Source organism: Drosophila subobscura, chromosome J (assembly GCF_008121235.1).
Source record: "Drosophila subobscura isolate 14011-0131.10 chromosome J, UCBerk_Dsub_1.0, whole genome shotgun sequence".
In the NCBI taxonomy this organism is placed as follows: Eukaryota; Metazoa; Arthropoda; class Insecta; order Diptera; family Drosophilidae; genus Drosophila; species Drosophila subobscura.
In genome coordinates, this window is record NC_048532.1 from 21,843,243 (window position 1) to 21,861,380 (window position 18,138).

The 18,138-nt window shown below is 42.8% G+C and overlaps 1 protein-coding gene across 1 annotated transcript in view; it reads right to left on the bottom strand.

The window, feature by feature from the left end:
- The window catches only part of LOC117895789 (RNA polymerase II degradation factor 1), a 46,925-nt gene extending 34,192 nt beyond the window's left edge, over positions 1–12,733 (bottom strand). Inside the window, exon 1 of the mRNA XM_034803691.1 lies at positions 12,206–12,733. The gene's annotated coding sequence lies outside the window, so the exon portion shown is untranslated. The remainder of the gene's footprint in view (positions 1–12,205) is intronic.
- Positions 12,734–18,138: the final 5,405 nt, after the last annotated feature.

Sequence of the window (18,138 nt, forward strand, 5' to 3'; positions counted from 1 at the left end):
GCTGGGGCTGGAGCCAGTAAATTGCATTACCAAAATAATAAATCAATAACAATTTGATGGAGCTAAATGGGATTACTGGCAGGCGACGAGGCCTGCGATTGGGCGGGCTTTGTGTCTGTGTCTGCGCCCAGTGTCTGCGCTCTTTTATGACATAATTTAATTCATTTCTTTAAAATCATTTCCAACGAAATGAAATACAAAACGTAAGCAGATAAATAAATAAACGTATATTCAGCTTCAAATTGATTTTATTTACCCGGCAGCCTGCATGAAAAATTCAACTGATTTTTATCTTCAAGGCCAACAAAGAAAGTCAACAGATTCGAGAGCGTTTTACCCGCGGATGCAAATAATGCCAAAAGAAATTAAGTGGCGGGCTGGAGCGGGGGCAGTGCCAGAAGTGTAGGTAGAGTCAGGGACAGTGACGGCAAATACGGGAATGGCAGCATCAATTGCCACATCAAGAGAGGCACACACTTGTGTCAGGAGGATATTCCCAAAGTTGATTTCACGCAGTTATCAGCAGGAAACGTTTCATTCAATGAAACATTTGATTCTATATTTATGCATAAATTTCTGTGCATATTCTGGCACCTCTTTGGATTGCCTTCTCCCATATATAAATACTTTAAAAATACTTCCCTTTGCAATTTCTTAACAAAAGTTTTCATTCGCGAAAGAATATTCATTTCCAATTGGTTTTGCAAAAGTTTTCCCTTCAAAGAGATTGCCAGAACACCTTTTCGGGAACTTTGAAACAAATTGTCGAAGCAACCAAAAAAAACCAATAAAACAAAAGGATGGCAAAGCGTCTGCTGCTGCTGGTGCTACTATTTCGGGTTCTGTTAATTTTATTTGCATGTTTTTATGCCTTTTTTTTATTCATTTCTTTTGGCTGCGCTGCTCTGGCGCTGTATCTGCTTTGCGTTTTTTTTCTGCGGTTGGTTGGCATACATTTTTAACATCGTGGAATGGCAGCAGTGCCGTGCAGCACGTGATTGAAGCCAGATAAGCCAAATACACGTACAGCGACAGACAGTCAGACAGACGGACAGTCACATATTTTTACATACGAGCATATTCGATTGACAGACCCGACCCGCCTCTTAGACTACTCGAACCCAGAGGCGATTCAATAGAATCCTCAGACACGGAGGCAGATATGCTCCCACTTACATATGTACATATGCATGGGCATAAATATCAAATAAATTTCGCTTTATACTCGTACATGGCCTTGGGTGGGTGCCTGTGTGTGTGTGTTTGCAATAGGCAATGTGCGGAAATTTTGATTTTTCGCTCGAGTTGGCAGGACGACGAGCGGGTTTAGTTTTGTGTCTGACTTACAGCGAAATCAAATTAACTTGTGCACACTTTTAGGCGCATAAAAGGAAAGGAAAGGAAAGGAAAGAAGCCACCAGACACCGAGAGAACGATGGAGACCCAGCGTCAAAATGCTGGGACGTGACTCTTTGCCTGCTGTCCTTCCTTCCTTCCCGTCCCTCCCCTTTACGACACTTTCCAGCAATGCAAATGGTGAACGGAAGTCGTCTGTCGCTTGTGTGTGTGTGTGTGTGTGTGTGTGTGTGTAAATTTATTCACTGATGTTCTTTATGAAAGGCAATTTAAAACATTCTGTCATTAAGTCGACAAATTTTTAGAACGTTGCCAACATTCGGAGCCCGAGGTAATTACAAAATGAAGTGCACGTGAGACACGAAAAGAAAGCCAAATAAAAGAGTGAGCCATAAAACGAATATAAAAAGGAGACGCGGGCGGGGGAAGGAAGAAGGTGTTGCCTGGTTGCGGATGGAATGAAAACAGACGTCAAAATGAATTTTTGTTTTACTTTATATTGCAGCCGAGAGCAGGATTTCGAATATGTTTGGAATTGCTTGATATCTTTTAATAGCCGCAACGGTAGATGTGTTGCCTGATGAGCTGTGGCTTATAAAAATACAGAAATAAATACATAAACATAAACATATGTACACAGAATGTACATAAGAATGTACGTAAAGGAAGAAATGTAAAAGGGTTTATTGCATAAGACAGAAAATGTATTTTTTTCATGTTTCTCTTGTACACTTAATTCCTACAATAAACACAAAATAATCGGTAAAGTATCAAAAGAGATTTGTTTGGAGCAAAATCAATAGATTTATGTAAAAGAAATAAAAATTGTTAATTACTTTTTGGGTGTAAAGAGAATTTCTGTTGCTGTCACTCCGTCCTGCCCACACAAAACCCAAACAAAACTTCAATAAATGTCTGAAATAATTGTTCCAAAGCTGTTTTTAATGGTTGTCGCAACATAGCAGCGCCCACACACAGTTTCTGGGCCTTCGAAATGTGAACTGAGAGCGGCAGACATTAAGGAAAATAACACGCAACTATTAACACCTAAATGCCAGGCACATGGAGGCATAAATCAAAAAATAGCTTCATAAAATATTTATGCCCCTCCACACATGCAGAAAGTGGGTCGGGGGAGGAGCAGACACCCCCAGTCATAGTGTTAAATGAAAATGGGTGCCCATTTGTAGGCAACGGAAGCGGAAATGTTTAACAATTGAGAACACAACAGGAAATGGCAGAGCGAGAAACATAAAGAGAAAAGCGGGGAAAAGCTCGGCAACTGGTTGTTCATTCAGGGATGTAGAAAAATGTCGGAAAAAAACTGAAATAAACTGCCAGGCACTGACAGCCGCCGATAAAGGATAAAAGGCAAGGGGTTGCCTCCATTACATACACCGCAAATGTTCGCAAACAAATTAAAAATTAGCCATAAAAAAATAATCATACGGCGGCGGCTTGTGCCAAAGCAAACAAACAAGCGACATTAAATTGATAAAAGTCGGTGGGGGGCCAGAAGGGCAAAGGCCGTCAATAAAGCACCGAGCGAGCGAATGGTGGAGCATGTGAGCCGGGCCCACATCGACGATAAAGACGGCCTCAAGAGCAGACTCGAACACTTGAGTGCCAGTCGAGGCAGACAGCAACGGCAAAGGCTCAACATTTTTTTGTACGTATTAAAAGCAACTTCCGAGTCATTAACCCGTTTATGGCGCTTAACTTGGCCGCTTCTTTGGGCTGAGCCCGGCCAGGCCATCGCCACTTGGCCACAATAAAGCGGCAATAAAAGGCCTTGCACGCATAAGACACACACAGAGACCCTCACACATGTCAGTATGTATGTGTTGGTTTTTTGCGGATCTTGGCCAACTTTAAGCGCTTAACGGCTCATTTATTGCAGAGCGCAGCCTCAAATATATGTAGGGGGAAAGGAAGGAAGATCTAGAAGCAGAGCCAGCAACCCGAATGGCATAAAATGTTATTAAAAACGCGACTCAGCCTTAGCCACAGAATGGCCGGGGCACGCGCCCATTATGTGTTTAATCTTTGACCGGACAGGCCTCGGCACAAGCACACACACAAACACAACCAGGGAAACCCGCACAATGACAGTAGAGATGGGGAGAAAGGAGCACAGCAGACAGGAACTGGCAGTGGAATGAAAGGGTAGGGACATGCATGACGTACGGAAATGGTTGCATCAATGTCGTTTGGCCATTTTATGCCAGATCGTTTCGCATAAAATGCGAACCAACAGACTGCATATAAATAAATAAATGTGTGAAAAGAGCGAAAGAGAGAGAGCAACAGAGGAAGAGAGCTAATGAGACACAGAGACAGGGAGGGAGGGAGATGCTCTAATGGAGAGAAGATGCTCCGAGTGTGGCAGTGAATATATTATGGGCTGTCTGCAAATTAACAGGGAAAAGAAAGAGTGAAGTGTGGAATACCCTTACGCATATGAGCAGCAATAAGTAGAGAGCTAAAATAGCTAAAAATGTAAAGAGCTAAGGTAGAAGGATGGATAAAAGAATGAACACAGGGACGTGCCAGAAGCACATATAAAGACACATCAATTGTGGGTTATCTTGGCTGTCTGTCTGCCTGTCTATGATCAACGATTTGTCATTTACTATTTACAATCAAAAGAAGTGAAGCTCGCTGATCTCAATGCCAACTAAATCTTTGTTTTGCCACCAGCAATGCCAATTCCTGTAGATCCTCTCTCACAGCATAGTGTATACAAAGGAATTTACGGTTGATGTGGCTTGTCTGTTTATGGCAACGGCAGCAGCAGCAACAGCAGCAGCCGAGTGTAGGAGAATGTTGGCAACTTTGGCTGTGCGACTGTGGAGTTCCGGCTGGCCTCCCGCTGCTGTTGTTTGGGGGGTAGCGGGCAGACGCTGCCACGCGTCTCTACTCACCAAAAGCGGCTTTGGTTTTGTTATCCACACTTGCACACACACAACACACACTTGGAGTGCGGGGGGCACACGCACATTATGCTAATATTAGCCCTGGATAGTGCTAGTGGGTTAAGGACATTTTTATGCACGCGTATGCCCCCCACGCACATCGGGCGACGACAACGACAACGACAACGGCATCGACAGTCGAGAGTCGTCGACCATCTGGCTGTATGGCTGTTTGTTTGCATGTGTTCGTGCATGTTAAATGGGCGTAATGCCACTATTATTGGACACATTACAAACAAAATGAGAATGGGATACCCACAACACGGTCCGCCTTCTCTTCATCGTTGTCCCCCGTGTAAAGCATTGTCTGGCCTTAAAGCTCTCTTGGCCAAAGGGAGAGAATATATTGCAGTTGGCATTAAACTTGCATCAGAGGCTGCAATTTCGAGTAAATCGATTTTCAGCGAGTGTCCCAAGGCGACGAACTCCACGCAATTCATGGGGAGTTTCCATTTAATGTAAGGTAATCCACATAATGGAGAGGGGGGAGTGGAGTGTGGCTGCACCCACCTTAAGGCACTCAAAATCTCTCTCAAATGAGCAGCCACAAGAACCCATTTGGATCTATTCAAGCATCGTTACCTGTTCGCTATCATTACCCGATATATCGGGCATCGATTTTTATGTCCCAAAGTAATTTCCTCAAAATGTTGCCGAAAATCAACAGAGCAAGGCCAAAGCCATTGACATCTTTTCAACCACATCCCCGTCATCATCATCATCATCATTGGGTGGGTGAAAAGTGAAAACATTTCCACAACAGAAACTTGGGAATAAGTAAGAACAGGGAAAACTAGTGCTAGAGAAAATAGTTTGCCAAAAGAGAGAGAGCTTCGATTTTGCAGTACAAACGGGGATGGGTGGGCCGAGCAATGGCTGCTGAGGTGTTTTATCGATTGGCACTAACCACAAATACATTTTTCCAGAAGAATAAAGTACAAGGATGGAACCTTTACGCTTGACAGCCATGAAGAAATGAATGTGCCCAGTGGAACCAGCAGCAGGAGGAGGAGCAGCGGGCCGGCCCAGCCCCACTTTGTGTCACATTATGGAGACATCAAGCACTCAGACGGGACTCGTACATATACGAAATAGCAACAGCGATTAAAGTGAAAAAATACTGCCCTTAGGGGACCCACTGGGTGTGGCAAAGGCACACAGAAATTTCGAACTTGAATCCAAAAAAATATCACGATATCAGTAACTACAAAACAACAGGCAGAAACACGTAGAAAAGGAGCCAGAAAGAGTGTGGGAAGTGGGAGTAGAAAATTATAATATAAGTATAAATCATAATTTTAAGGCAGAAATCTCTAGAGATGAGCTTTCAGCACCGCCACTGTCTACTGTCTGGCCACGTTTTGGGGCTCCTCCCCCGTGGGCTCCCTCTTTTTCCGGCAGGTATAATCCCTCAAAGCGAGAACACACAACTCAAGCATTTTGGACGCTTCTTTTCAAACTTCTCTTTTGGCTTTATATGTATGGCAGGCGCTGTATGTTTTATGCTGAATGCTGCTGTGTGCCTCGATGTGTGTGTGTGTGCAAGACGAGCCAACAATTTATGCGCTTCGTCGCTTTTCGTCTACTCCAAAATGATTTGCCTTTAGCCAGGAGACCCCAGACCCCAGACCCCGGCCCAGTCCCAAATCCCGCCCCAGCCATCCACTTTGCCTCAAGTTCAATTTATTTTGCGCATAAAAAATATAAGCATTTTTTTGCCAGGCTTTTCCTTCCATTCGGGGTGGTGGGTCTGTGTGTCTGGAAATTCAAGAAATTTGCCTATTCAACTAAAGCAAAAGATAGAGATGAGCGGCAGACAGATGAGATTTGACGTTTATAAGGCAGCTAATTCCTGGAATTTATGAAGACCAGCTCTAAGTTTAGAAATTTATTTGAGCTCGGAAATAAAGGAAATTGTGCAAAATAAATAACTCTATAATTAGAAATTGGCGAGCCCTTGGCGGCATGAATACATTATTGATGTTTTGTGGAAGCTGCAGCACGCTGAGTGTGTGACAAATAAGTGCCTGAGGAGAGAAATCATCTTAGATGATCCCCAGCAATGTGTAGATATTCCTCGAATCACGACTTAAGCACCCAAAACAGGAACGCATCGCTAACTCGTGTTTCCATTGCGCCCAGCCTCTTGGCTCAACGATTGCATGCAACATGAGAAATTGCTTATAAATCATGAGCAGCGCCGGCCTCCGCCTACCCCGGGCCTGCCATGCGAATGCATGTTTGCTGATTTACCGCTTCGGTTTTTTGTTGCCATCAAAATCTACATATTATACGAGCACACACATACGTACAAAACCCCAAACAGGCATAAATAAACCTCTAAACATTGTTGCTGCCACATATGTAGATATTTATGGAGCTGGGGAAATGCTTTATTAAATAAAATGCTACCTGCTGGGCAAATGAGGCGGCGGGGGGCAACTATTTGGGCTAAGAAAATTTGTCAACGCGTCGTCAACATTCCACTGACATGCCAAGTAATTTGCTGCTAAGCAACACCAATATACAAAAGGCAGGGCTACCCGCAATACTGGAACAGACGCCCAGCAATACAACCAGTCGAGCCACCCAAGCAGCCACTCTACACAGTCGAACCACCCAAAGAGAACCTCCACCCGCTCTAGCCACCCAAACAGCTACTCCACCCACTCAGCCGCCCAACCAGCTACTCCACCCACTCGAACCACCCGCAGCGTAAAGGTTTTTCGGCTGTTTGACAATTCACAAAGTGCACAGGGAGAACACAGTGCCCCAGGCTGGTTGTATTTGCTTGAAGTTGACTATTTTTCGGTGCTGAAAAAGGCGCTTTAGGTACGAGTATACAGAAGAGACTTCAAACGAGGTTTGCTAGCGCATTTATTAAAATTATTTGAAGAGAAATCATAGGCAAGAAAAGCTTTAAAAGTAAACCCAAACTCCGCTTTCCATTTCGATCTCACTCAGAATGTAGCGATCGCTGCTATAGAGAGTTCAGTGAGAAAAACTCCTAATTCAAAATAACAATTGCTGGATATTTCTTTTTATATACTTTCCTAGTCCCTTGCTAAACAATTTCCCATAAAATTATGTGTAAAAAGGCTGTCGCTGAGCACGTCAGGGTATTATCAACTTCTATCCACCAAAGTATTTCTATTCGTTTGTTTTATTTTTTGTAAGCTTCAACTTTTCGTTGAACACATGTCAGGGCATTTAAGATTTATATATTTCTCTTTTTTCTGCTGGACCGTGTCCATGGGCAAAATTGTTGAGCTGCCTGCTGCCATCCATGCGGCATTTTGCATGCATTTTTGATGGGCCTGGACATTGGATTGGAGTTCAGCTACAAAGCGGCCGAGCCGTGTGCCGGCAATGCTTTTTTAACGCGCTTTCATGGTTAGCTGCATTCAAGTGGGGTTCTTGCTACGCTCTCTTTTATTTACCCGTTTTTTCCCCGCTGCAGTTTTTTAGCGTTTTAATTGTCAGGCTGTGGCGGTGGCCGTGGCAGTCGGCGGTGGCTGCACTCTGGGAATTGGTGGCAATTGAATGGGATTTCGCCTGTGTCCCTCCAATGGGAATTTAAGAATTTTCAAGGAATTAGCTAACCAAACTGGAGAGCACGTAATACGCCAATAGAGATTTATCTGAGGGGAAAACTAACAAGAATTGAAACTGAAATCGGCTTAAAGTTGACTTTGGAAAGGGGTTGGAAGGCGCTCAAAATCTGATTCATATGTGGGTCAAATGTGAGTTCAAAATAGGTTAAGGGGTTGCCTGAAAGGGGACTCAAAGCTGCTGGAATTGAACTTTAAAAGGAATACATAATGCAAGGCTTAAAGTAGAATTTCAAATCACGCAGAAACTTTCGTTAACATCAAACCAAAATGCCAATTTCCCATGTTTTATGAGAAATAAACAAATGTGTTGTGTGTTATGTATATCATGTGATAACTTTCCCTTAAGCTGCACCCAAGCCAATTATCCGCCCACTCGACTTTTATGTGAATCACAGTCCAATCACAACTTTCGCAGCAACAAATCCCGCAAATGCAACATTCCAACGCACATTCCTGCACAAATCCGACGGGGCTAAGCGGACACGCCGCAGAAAACTCTTTAAAAACAAACAATGGGAAAATGGTAAATGGGAAAATGGAAAAAAAACTTAAAAATGGAAAACTAAAAATGAAAACGTAAACGAAAAACGAAAAAAGAGGCAGACTAGCAGCGACCTTACCATTGTTGCCTTGGCCGTTCGGCATGCCGGCGTGCCAGCACGGCGTGGCACAGCACCAACGTGAGGCAACGTACAACACTGCGTATGAATGATGCGGGCACTTTTAAATTATGCAAGAGTATTTTCTGCTCACTGGCAGCTGGGCGCACACACACACACAGCCATACACGGCGACTCATGTGAGCAAGTGAATTTTCCACACAATAAAATTGTTCACACTTTTTATGCAGAGAGGCGGCAGGATGGAGAGGAGAGATGATGACATGGAGACGAAACAAAGAACTTCACGTCTATGCCTGTGTGTCTGTGTCTGCGTGGCAGTGCCATATAAAATAAATTAGAAAACTGGCAAAATTCTAAATTCAAGCCATTCATTAAAGCCCGGCTAGAGCCGGGGCCTTGATAAATTATGAAAATGCAGCTAACGAGGCGTGTGGAACCTTGACATTTGCCCGAGTCCAAATTCAACACTCGGCTGCCCCCTGTTGGCACACAGGCCATAGCCAGCCACATTGACATTCCACATCCACATCATCATCATCATCATGGAGCAGTTTCTTAGTTCTCCCTGGAGAGCATATTAAAAATGTGCAAGAAATTAGATGGGTTGAGTGGAAGAGCGCGGAATGCCATTCGCCGGAAAGGATAGCTTTAAGTTGTCTTTAAGTTGTCCATTCCCCCTCGATGGAGCTGCAAAAGTATGCGACGATAAATGACAAAGCTAATGCGCTTTCAACGTTCTGGCAAAAATGCACCACGGAAAATGTCTTGGAGGCAGCATTAGGATGCCTCTGTCGCTGCCACAGCCATTGCAATGCCACTCAAGGCATTTTGCCTGCTGCCAGCGGCAACTCGTGCCATAAATGTCTGCACATTGTTGCAGGTGCAGCAGCGGGATGGGGGGATAGCACGGCATACCCCTCAGGCGCGTTGCAGCTTGAGCTTGACATTTGCCTGACAATCAGGCGACACATTTTCCCACTCTGACTGCCACTCTCTGTCTCACTCACTCTCTCTCTCTCTCTCTGCTCCACACTGGATTTTTCTGCTGCTTTGATTTTGAATAGCTCACTTACTTAATAAACGTTGCACAGTGCTCTGCGACGTTTTCCTCCCACTCTGTTTGCCGTGTTCCGTACCGTCCCGCCTGTCAGAAGTTTGTCTCCTGCTCTTAGACTCACTTTTAATGCTGTGTAAATTCAAGTTTGCATTTCAAGGCTTCTTTGCCAGCTCATCCTCGGGTGTCGCTTAGATAAGATCATTACACATGGCACACAATAATTCACTGAAAGCGTAGGAGTGCCATCAAAAGTAAGTGTCAAGGCCTGGGGAATTTCAAATGGGAGCGAGCATTCGGGGCGTTGATTACCTTTCCTTTGAATTAATTTAATTTATTTATTCATTTGCCAGAAATTCTAAAATTTCATGCAATTAACGGCTCAATTCTTGATCGTTTAATACTTTTAAATTTCACAAATACAATGTAGATTTATACTCCCACATAAACAACACTCTGTCGGTGTATCGTATAACCCCCAGGTATGCCTCAGATCTTTGAACACGCACACACTTGGCCCTACACAAATCCACCTTGAGGCAACAATCAGAACCCAGGACTGCCAGAATGAAGTTGGCAGCTAAATTTATTTATTGACTCACTTACTTGGCAAAGAATCTCTCACACTCCCTCGCTCTCCGGCACCCGAAGGATGTGTGCGTTTGAAATTTATGTGAATTTTTGCTCCCTTGACTTTTACTTGGCTCTTTTACTCTTCATCACTCGCCGGCAATTGAATTAAATTTCAATTAATGAAATATGTTTTGTGGCTTTAAGTCAGATTTTATTTAGTATTTTTTTGTTGCTGGTTTTCAGTGTTTGCTTTACCCTTGAAGGCGACGAAAGGACCGCACAGTCAGCGTCCTTTCTTTGCTATTATTTTTATTTTTTATATACCAATCGACAGCGGGGACTGTGGGTATTGTCTTTATTGTTGCTGCTGCTGCTGTTGCTTTTTAGGTGATGGTGGGGGAGGGGTGGGGAAATACCAATTTGGTTGGTCATAAATTTTAGCGAGACGACGGCACAAATGAAAAGCACAGCGCGTAAAGGAAAATATTTAAATTTTCTCGCGCGCTCTTTTTCTTGCTGCAGCCCTTTTTTTTTGTTTTAACTTGTTTTGGGTCTGAAGGGAGTCCTGTGGAAAAAATCTGCTTAAATGTACTTCCGTCATAAAATAACGGTAATGCACAGAGAAAGAGAAAGAGAGAGCAATGCTCCTCCGCGTGCTTGTGTGTGTGTTGGTGTGTGCCTCACGTAGCAAGAAAAACCTTTTTATAAATGTTGGTTCGCAGCTTCCGCAAAATAATAAAACAAAGCGCGCCACAACACACACACACAACGGCAGAGAGGGAGTGAGTGAGAGCGCGGCTGGCAGCTGCCAGGACATCGCCCGGACCTGTGCGAAAGGCAACCCGGCAAAGAATGCTTTTAAATTTTGACACACACCCACAGCAACACTCACACACGCAACCACTTGGTGGGGCAACAGCAAAAATACACCAAAAAATTAATAAATATGTGCAACGCAGCTCCGCCTTCAAGGCACACAACCAGCAGACGTCACCGACCCATGAAGCCACTGCCCCGCCCCGCTCTGCGCACTTTGTTTATTTTAATTTTTTCTGTAGTCCTTTTTTTATATATTTTTTTGTTTGTTTGTGTTGGATTTTGATGGCCCCAAAAACTCTGTGCGGCGACATTTGTTTGAAGTTTGTTTCGCATATGTTTTATTTCAGTTTCATTTTTATTCTTTTTCTTTATTTTTATTTAGTTGCTGCAGTGCGCAATGGGACACTGGGAACATTGGATAGAGTGGCTGATTTGGCAAAAACTCTGCTCAATAGGAAATGTTATTCAAATATATTTTTTCCAAAAGAGTTGTCAAGGCATTCCGATTGAACAGGATACAAAAATGAGCCAAAAATAGTCAAACATCGAAAATTTGCTATATTTAAAGAGATTTTAATAAAAAGATCGAACTAAAAGGGAAATTGGACTAAAATAGGTTTTGCCTGTGTTAAAATCAGATACAAATTGAAGAGCTAATGAGGTTTTACTCAAACACAAAATATAGAAAGCATTTAAAATAATGAAGTAACACTCAGAACACTGAACTCTCCATACTCATTTAAACTACTCTACATAAATATTTTAAAACCCAATTAAATCAATCACTCTGCCTGCTAACTACAATGTTTGTCCTACCATTAACAGTCAGTGGACAATTTTTATAGCCACACAATCTCTACTAATATTCAATCAGTGCACACACACGTACCATCTGATGCATTGATTTATGCTTTACAAAACACATTCATATCAGAAAACCAATTAAATTTAGCCACTGAAAACATAACAGGATTATCAGCAACAAACTCGCTGAACCACAAACAAAAGATACTATGCAAACACATTTAATTCGATTGCTGTGAAAATTTGCTCGCAAATAAAAATGATTATGAAAATGCCCATTAAAAAGTTGCAATAATTGAAATAAAAGCAATTGAAAATTAAGCTCGATAAGAGTTTAATTGATAAATGACTGGCATATAAATATGTTAAAATTATTCAATCTCTTACCTTGGATAAGCTTTACTTTAAGCTGGAGCTTAAGCTCCTTTGAGAGGTCTCCTTGCTGAGCCTTTGGACACTGAACTTCCTGTCTATGGCTATGCCTCTGCCACTGCCTGTGCCTCTGGTATTTGTTTTTCTATATGTATCTTTTTTTTGCGTTATTCTCCTCGTCGATCCACCCACAACACACGTCAATTAACCTACTTTCGAGTTAGCAGGAGGCCAGTAGGCTAAAACAAAACATAATAATGGCAGCAACAGAGGGCCAGAACCAGAGCCAGAGCCACCTTCTAACGATTGCCCCAAGTTAATTTTCCTTAGAATTTGTTATGGTGTTTTTTTTTGCTGACTTTTTTCTGCCTTTCGATTACTCTAAGTATTTCCGGCAACACACACGCACGCGGAACACTTTAGCCGGCTTTTTAGACTACTTGCGCCAAAAATCCAATCAGACGTAGCAGCGGGCCAACAGGCAGGACTCTGGGGACCACCAGAATATCACGCATACGCCGCTAGTGCCGACCAGAACGCACGAGTGGCAAACACGAACTGACACTGTGGCCAGAAGTGCAACCAAATCGGAGTCCGCTGTGTGTGTGGCCATTGCGCATGCGTCACTTTTAGTCAATGAAAAGCTTCGTGCCACACACAACATTTGCCGCCAAGTCGACTCCGAAAGTTGTCTTCGTTCTTCTGGCAGCTGATGGGTTTTCGGAGTCGCGTCTGTTGCGCTGCTGTGCAAGTGTCAGACAGAGTGGGAAGTCATATTTTCGATCTTATATAGTTTATTTAGATATATTTTTGATCTCAGATTATACCAAGTAAAGGAAAACTTTAGCCTGACCTTTCTGTGTGCATCTGATAGTCGAAAGCCCCAAGATCGGACCACTATATCGTATAGGAACAATCTATAGGAACATTCAAATATAATACACTAAAAGTTCCCTGCAAAAGTTGACCAAAATTTCCAATACAGCACCGATAGGAGCGATTAATCACAATTGCCTATCCCCCTATTGTTTTTGGGATATTGTTGCTGTGTTCCTGTGGTTGTTGTGCCCCCTCCTCTTGCTGCCGTTGTCAGCGGCAACATAATCATCGGCGCGTGTTGCTCACTTTTGGAGGCAGACGACAGCCGAGCCACCGACACAGACACAGACACAATCGCAGACACACGGACAAATCCGGAGCACAATTCGCGCAACGTCATGTCAACGAGACAGTCGAGACAAATGCCACAGATCCAACCTACCCCGGCCACCCGCTGCTACCCACACTGCTACCCCTTGCCCTTCTCCCCACTCTGTAGAGGAAAAGGCCCAACCATTGCCAATTGTCTTGGGGGCTTAACTTTCTTTCATTTCTGTGTTTCCCTTTTTCTTTTTTTCGTTTTTGTGTGTTTAATTTCTTTTGCCAACAAGCGTTTGAGGGGGCTGGTAAAAGGACTGTTGTTCCTATTCCTTGTTATCCTTTCAATTGTCATTTGCTTGTTGCGTCGCCTCCACTCGATTGGTTCTCGTGTCCGGCTTGTGTCCCTCTGCTGAGGGCGCTCCATGGCCAAAGCCTCTTGTAATCGCAAGTTAATTTGATACATTGATGTCGGCTCTGGCTAACAAAATCTTCGAAATTAAATTGATTTCGCTGCGGTTGGTGCTAAGCGTTTAGAATTTGCGCCTGCTGGGAAATTTAATTTGATTTTAATCTCAATTTTGAGACAGTTTTCCCGTGGTAATTGGCAGAGTAAGAATACCCAGATCTACCCTCTGCATCAAACAACGAATTAAAAGAGAAATGTCCATGAAATTGTGTGCCAGGAACTTCCCCCAAGTGAACTGTTTTGACCTTCCTTCCTGCAATGAGCACAAGCCACACGTAACTGGTCAGGTAAAGCCCTTGTAATCGCCTGTTAACTTGACATGACGATGCTTAACTGATTTATATGTATCATGCCTAAGTCCCAGCCATGGATAGACATGATGGATGGCTCAATCGATGGGCTGATAGATAAATAGATAGACGAATGGTTGGAATGGAGAAGGCCGCTCAGACAACAGCTAAATTAAAGAGAAGAGCAAAAAGGAAAGAGGCGATTGGTATTGTATTATTTTAAATTTTTAGCAAATTAAATTGCTTAGTGGAGCATTTGAATGTAATTTATTCAAGGCGGCTTAGCCTTTAGACTGCCCTAACATTTTCGGTCTATTTGCACGCTCCCACTGACTGCACTCTGCACTCTGTACTCTGCTGCTGCAACTGCATCTTTACTTAGCCAAATTACTTGCCCAAATGCTCCCCCTGAAACTGGCCCGAGTTCCCCGTTTATGGCTGATTGTAAGAGGCCCAGAGATAGAGCCAATGCTGTCAATACTGCAGAATAAATTGCGGTCTTTTATGTACAACATTTTGGGTTTATCAAGCAAACAAGATAAATTATGCAAAAATACACACGCACAGACAGAGAGGGAGAGCTGAGGGATTGCCACTTGTTGAGATTTCACTGCGGGTCTGAGTCAATACAATACGTATACATATGTACATATATATTTGATATAGCACAATGGCATTATGCTTGATTATGCTCGTGTAATGCCACCCAAAGACTCGTTATTTATTATGAAAATCTGCTGGCTCAGTATTTCATTTAAAAGTTTTGGCGTTCACGGGCGGGCTCTACAATGCGGCAGCCACCGCCGCTTCTTGGCAAATACAATTTGCAATTTCACAATTTTACAACGGCACAAATCTTAAATGCGACTCGAGCCTGCCGCAAAGTATGGGCCTGGCCAGGACAGGGAACCCGGGCCAAATGCTGCTCAAAATCTAAGCCATGGCCATGGCCATTTTAATCCCTTTTAAATTGATATTGTAATTGGTTTCTGTGTGTAGTTACGAGCATGAATTTCAATATGTCGACTCGGCTGACTAGGGCTTTGGCCTTTAGTTTCCCCCTGACCCTTCCCCCTCTCTGATGTTTTCTGTTTGTCTTTCACGGCTGTGTATTCTACTGCCATATGAATTATGTGCTTTTTGGTTGGTGTACCTCCCCTTGTTGCCACAGATTATGCAAGACAATTTGTATTTGCTTCTGTGGTGACTACTCGTAGCTCTGCAGGGAGATTTAATGAATAAATCTAGGGACATAACAGGCAGAGGACACGTGACTTTAAAACCAAAACTCTGATCATTTTTTTCGTGTATAAATTAGCTTCAAGGAAACCTTTTTTAAGAGTATAATTAAGTGACTTTCTCAGCTCAAACGGATCACTTAAAAGTGTCTAAAAAAGCAAAGTTATTAAATGTCTTTATGACATTCAAAAAGTTTAATTTATAAACTTCCAACGCCTGCTAATCCCTGCACCGAAACTGCAGAAAACTATCCAAAAACTTAAGCACTCTTAAGACATAAGAACGTCAAACAGCAGCAAGGTCCAAGAGCTAAACAGTATCATAAAATTTATGAGAAAAGTATCAACTGAAGCTCCACTCCACTTCACTGGCATTAATAAATATTTGAACAGCCACTAAAGATGTCGCTTAAGTAATTACGAGCACGGTAACAATTTTCAGTGCGACATCTTCACATCTTCACCTTGCCGTGGAACTAACACAAAAGTGACTGACAAAAATCTTTTGATTGCACTTTGGGGACACATTTAAAGGTGTACATTTTACAGCCTACCACCGGCACCTCTCTGCCGGTCCCTCTCTGTCGGCCCAGCCGCCAACTCTCTTGGCCAAATAAAAGTCGAAAGGGACTCTCTATACCTCTAGTTTTTTTTTCGGGCCACGCACCAGGTTGCCCATTACATGGCATTTGTCCTTATTTACCGTCTGAGGGGAGGGAATATCCCTCCTCTACTTGGTTTATAAAGCACCTGCTTAACCCTTAATGCGGAACCCACAGCAGACACAAAAAGAAAAGGCCAACAGAGGCAACAGGAAGCTGTGGCAATAAAAGCAAATCCGTATTCAAGGTGCACGAGGCGGCCCGAGGAAATCTTTTGGGAGCCAGAAGCAGGCCGAAACGGGGCCAAAAGCTGCAACGTCGACGGGTTCGAGACGCTGGGACAGCAGATTATGTATTTACAGTTAGATAACTCCCGTTATGGCAAAGTTTAGCCCCAACCCAGCCAACTCCTCTCTCTGTTGTTGTTGTAATAAGGCAACTGCCTAGATGATTGCCGGCAATTGTTGACCATGGCCCAAAGGCTCTTAGACCCACCCATATCCATGTGTGTCTGTGTGTCTGTGTGTCTGTGCTGGACAAAACTTAACGCTGAGTCAGGCCTAGCGGGGCGGCCATTTTGTTTATCTGCATAATAAACTCCCCTCAAATTATTGGAGCCCGCATTTTGGACACGTTCCTGTCGTCGCCAGGTGAAAAGCCCCCAATGGGACATTGCCCGACTTCAGTCTGACTTCTGACTCCTGACATTACCATTGTTCGAATGCCCGAAGGCAAGGAGATGGGGAATGGGTAGAAGCCAGAGCAAAACTTCTCAAATTTCGTATTTAAGTGCTTTCGGTAATGTATTTCTTACAAATTTAGCAAACTATCAAATGACAGATGCGGGAATCAAGCTTGTTAGAACTCCATTTCGGACTATTGTGAAGAATATTAATCATAGCAGGAGCCAAAGTAGCGATTAGGCAGGATAAGTGGGCTAAGCAGAAAGGCCTCAAGATGCTCAGCAGGTGGAAGAGAACCCCCAAAGAATCACCCTGGGGTGTGCTCCACTTTCATTCTCAGCTTACCAACTCAACTCTTCAATTTAACGAGGTCTAGGCTGCATTATGCAATGCCCCCACCAAAAAAGTGGCCAACCATTTAATGTACATTTTCAATGCCGCTCCTCTGTGGCCACAGGCGGAATTTTGGGCTTGCTTAAAAAATTAAATACGCCTCTTGTTACATAAGCCTGCACATGACATCTATGTATGTCTGACTGTCAGTCTGCCTGCCTGTCCTTCGTTCTGTGGTTTTCTTTTTTTGGGAATACCCGCCAGGCTGCAGTCAGAAATGTCACAGGCCGCCGCGTTGGTCCTCCCTCCCTCTATTCAGCTGGGGGGGTGGCGAAAATATTATTTAATGCCCTCTGACAGTTGAGTGAAGCAATATCGCTTACATGCATTACCTATACATTTATATGTATAGTATATATATGCATATATTTATATGTGTGTGTGTGTATGTGAATGGCACTCATACAGATTGCCATAATGGAGATGGGATGGCAAAAATCTCTCGTTCAAATGAGAGAATGGGCGACAGACACTGCGAATGAAAGCCGGCAAATCGTTTTCCAATTTTGTGTGAACCTTTTCGATTGTTCAGTATTTATTTTGGAAACGCTTCGAGTTCTTTCATTAAATTGAAAAAGGAGCAAAAACAGAGAACCGTTTTGGAGCTGTTTGTCTTTTAATGAACCACGAATGTATGTATATTTTTATAGATTGCTGTTGTCTATCGTTGTTAATTTTTTGTGCTTTTTTTTCCCCGTATTCTCTGCAGCAATTTGAGAGTTTGTTTTTCACGCATATATTTTTTTGATTAACTGAAAAATGAGCTGTAAAGCTATTAATTATTTTTGTTTCTGTGTGTTTTTTCAACGCTTTTAATTATGTTTTTTATTAAATATATGTCTTTATATTTAAATCGCTTTATCAGGCTCTCACTTTGTGCAGCCCCAGCGGATGGTCGCATTTTTCTTTAATATTTTGAATGCCATACAAAAAAGATCTCAGCCTAAAAACGAACAGAAAACCAATTAGCATAAAGCATTTAACAAACAGACAATTATCTAATACGTTTATGTTTTAATTACCGACCTAACAACACAATAAAAACGAATCAATAATATTTTTCTCTGGTGTCAGATTCAAAAGAAAACAAAACAAAAAAATTACAAAATAAATTGAAATTTTAAACAAGTGCCAAA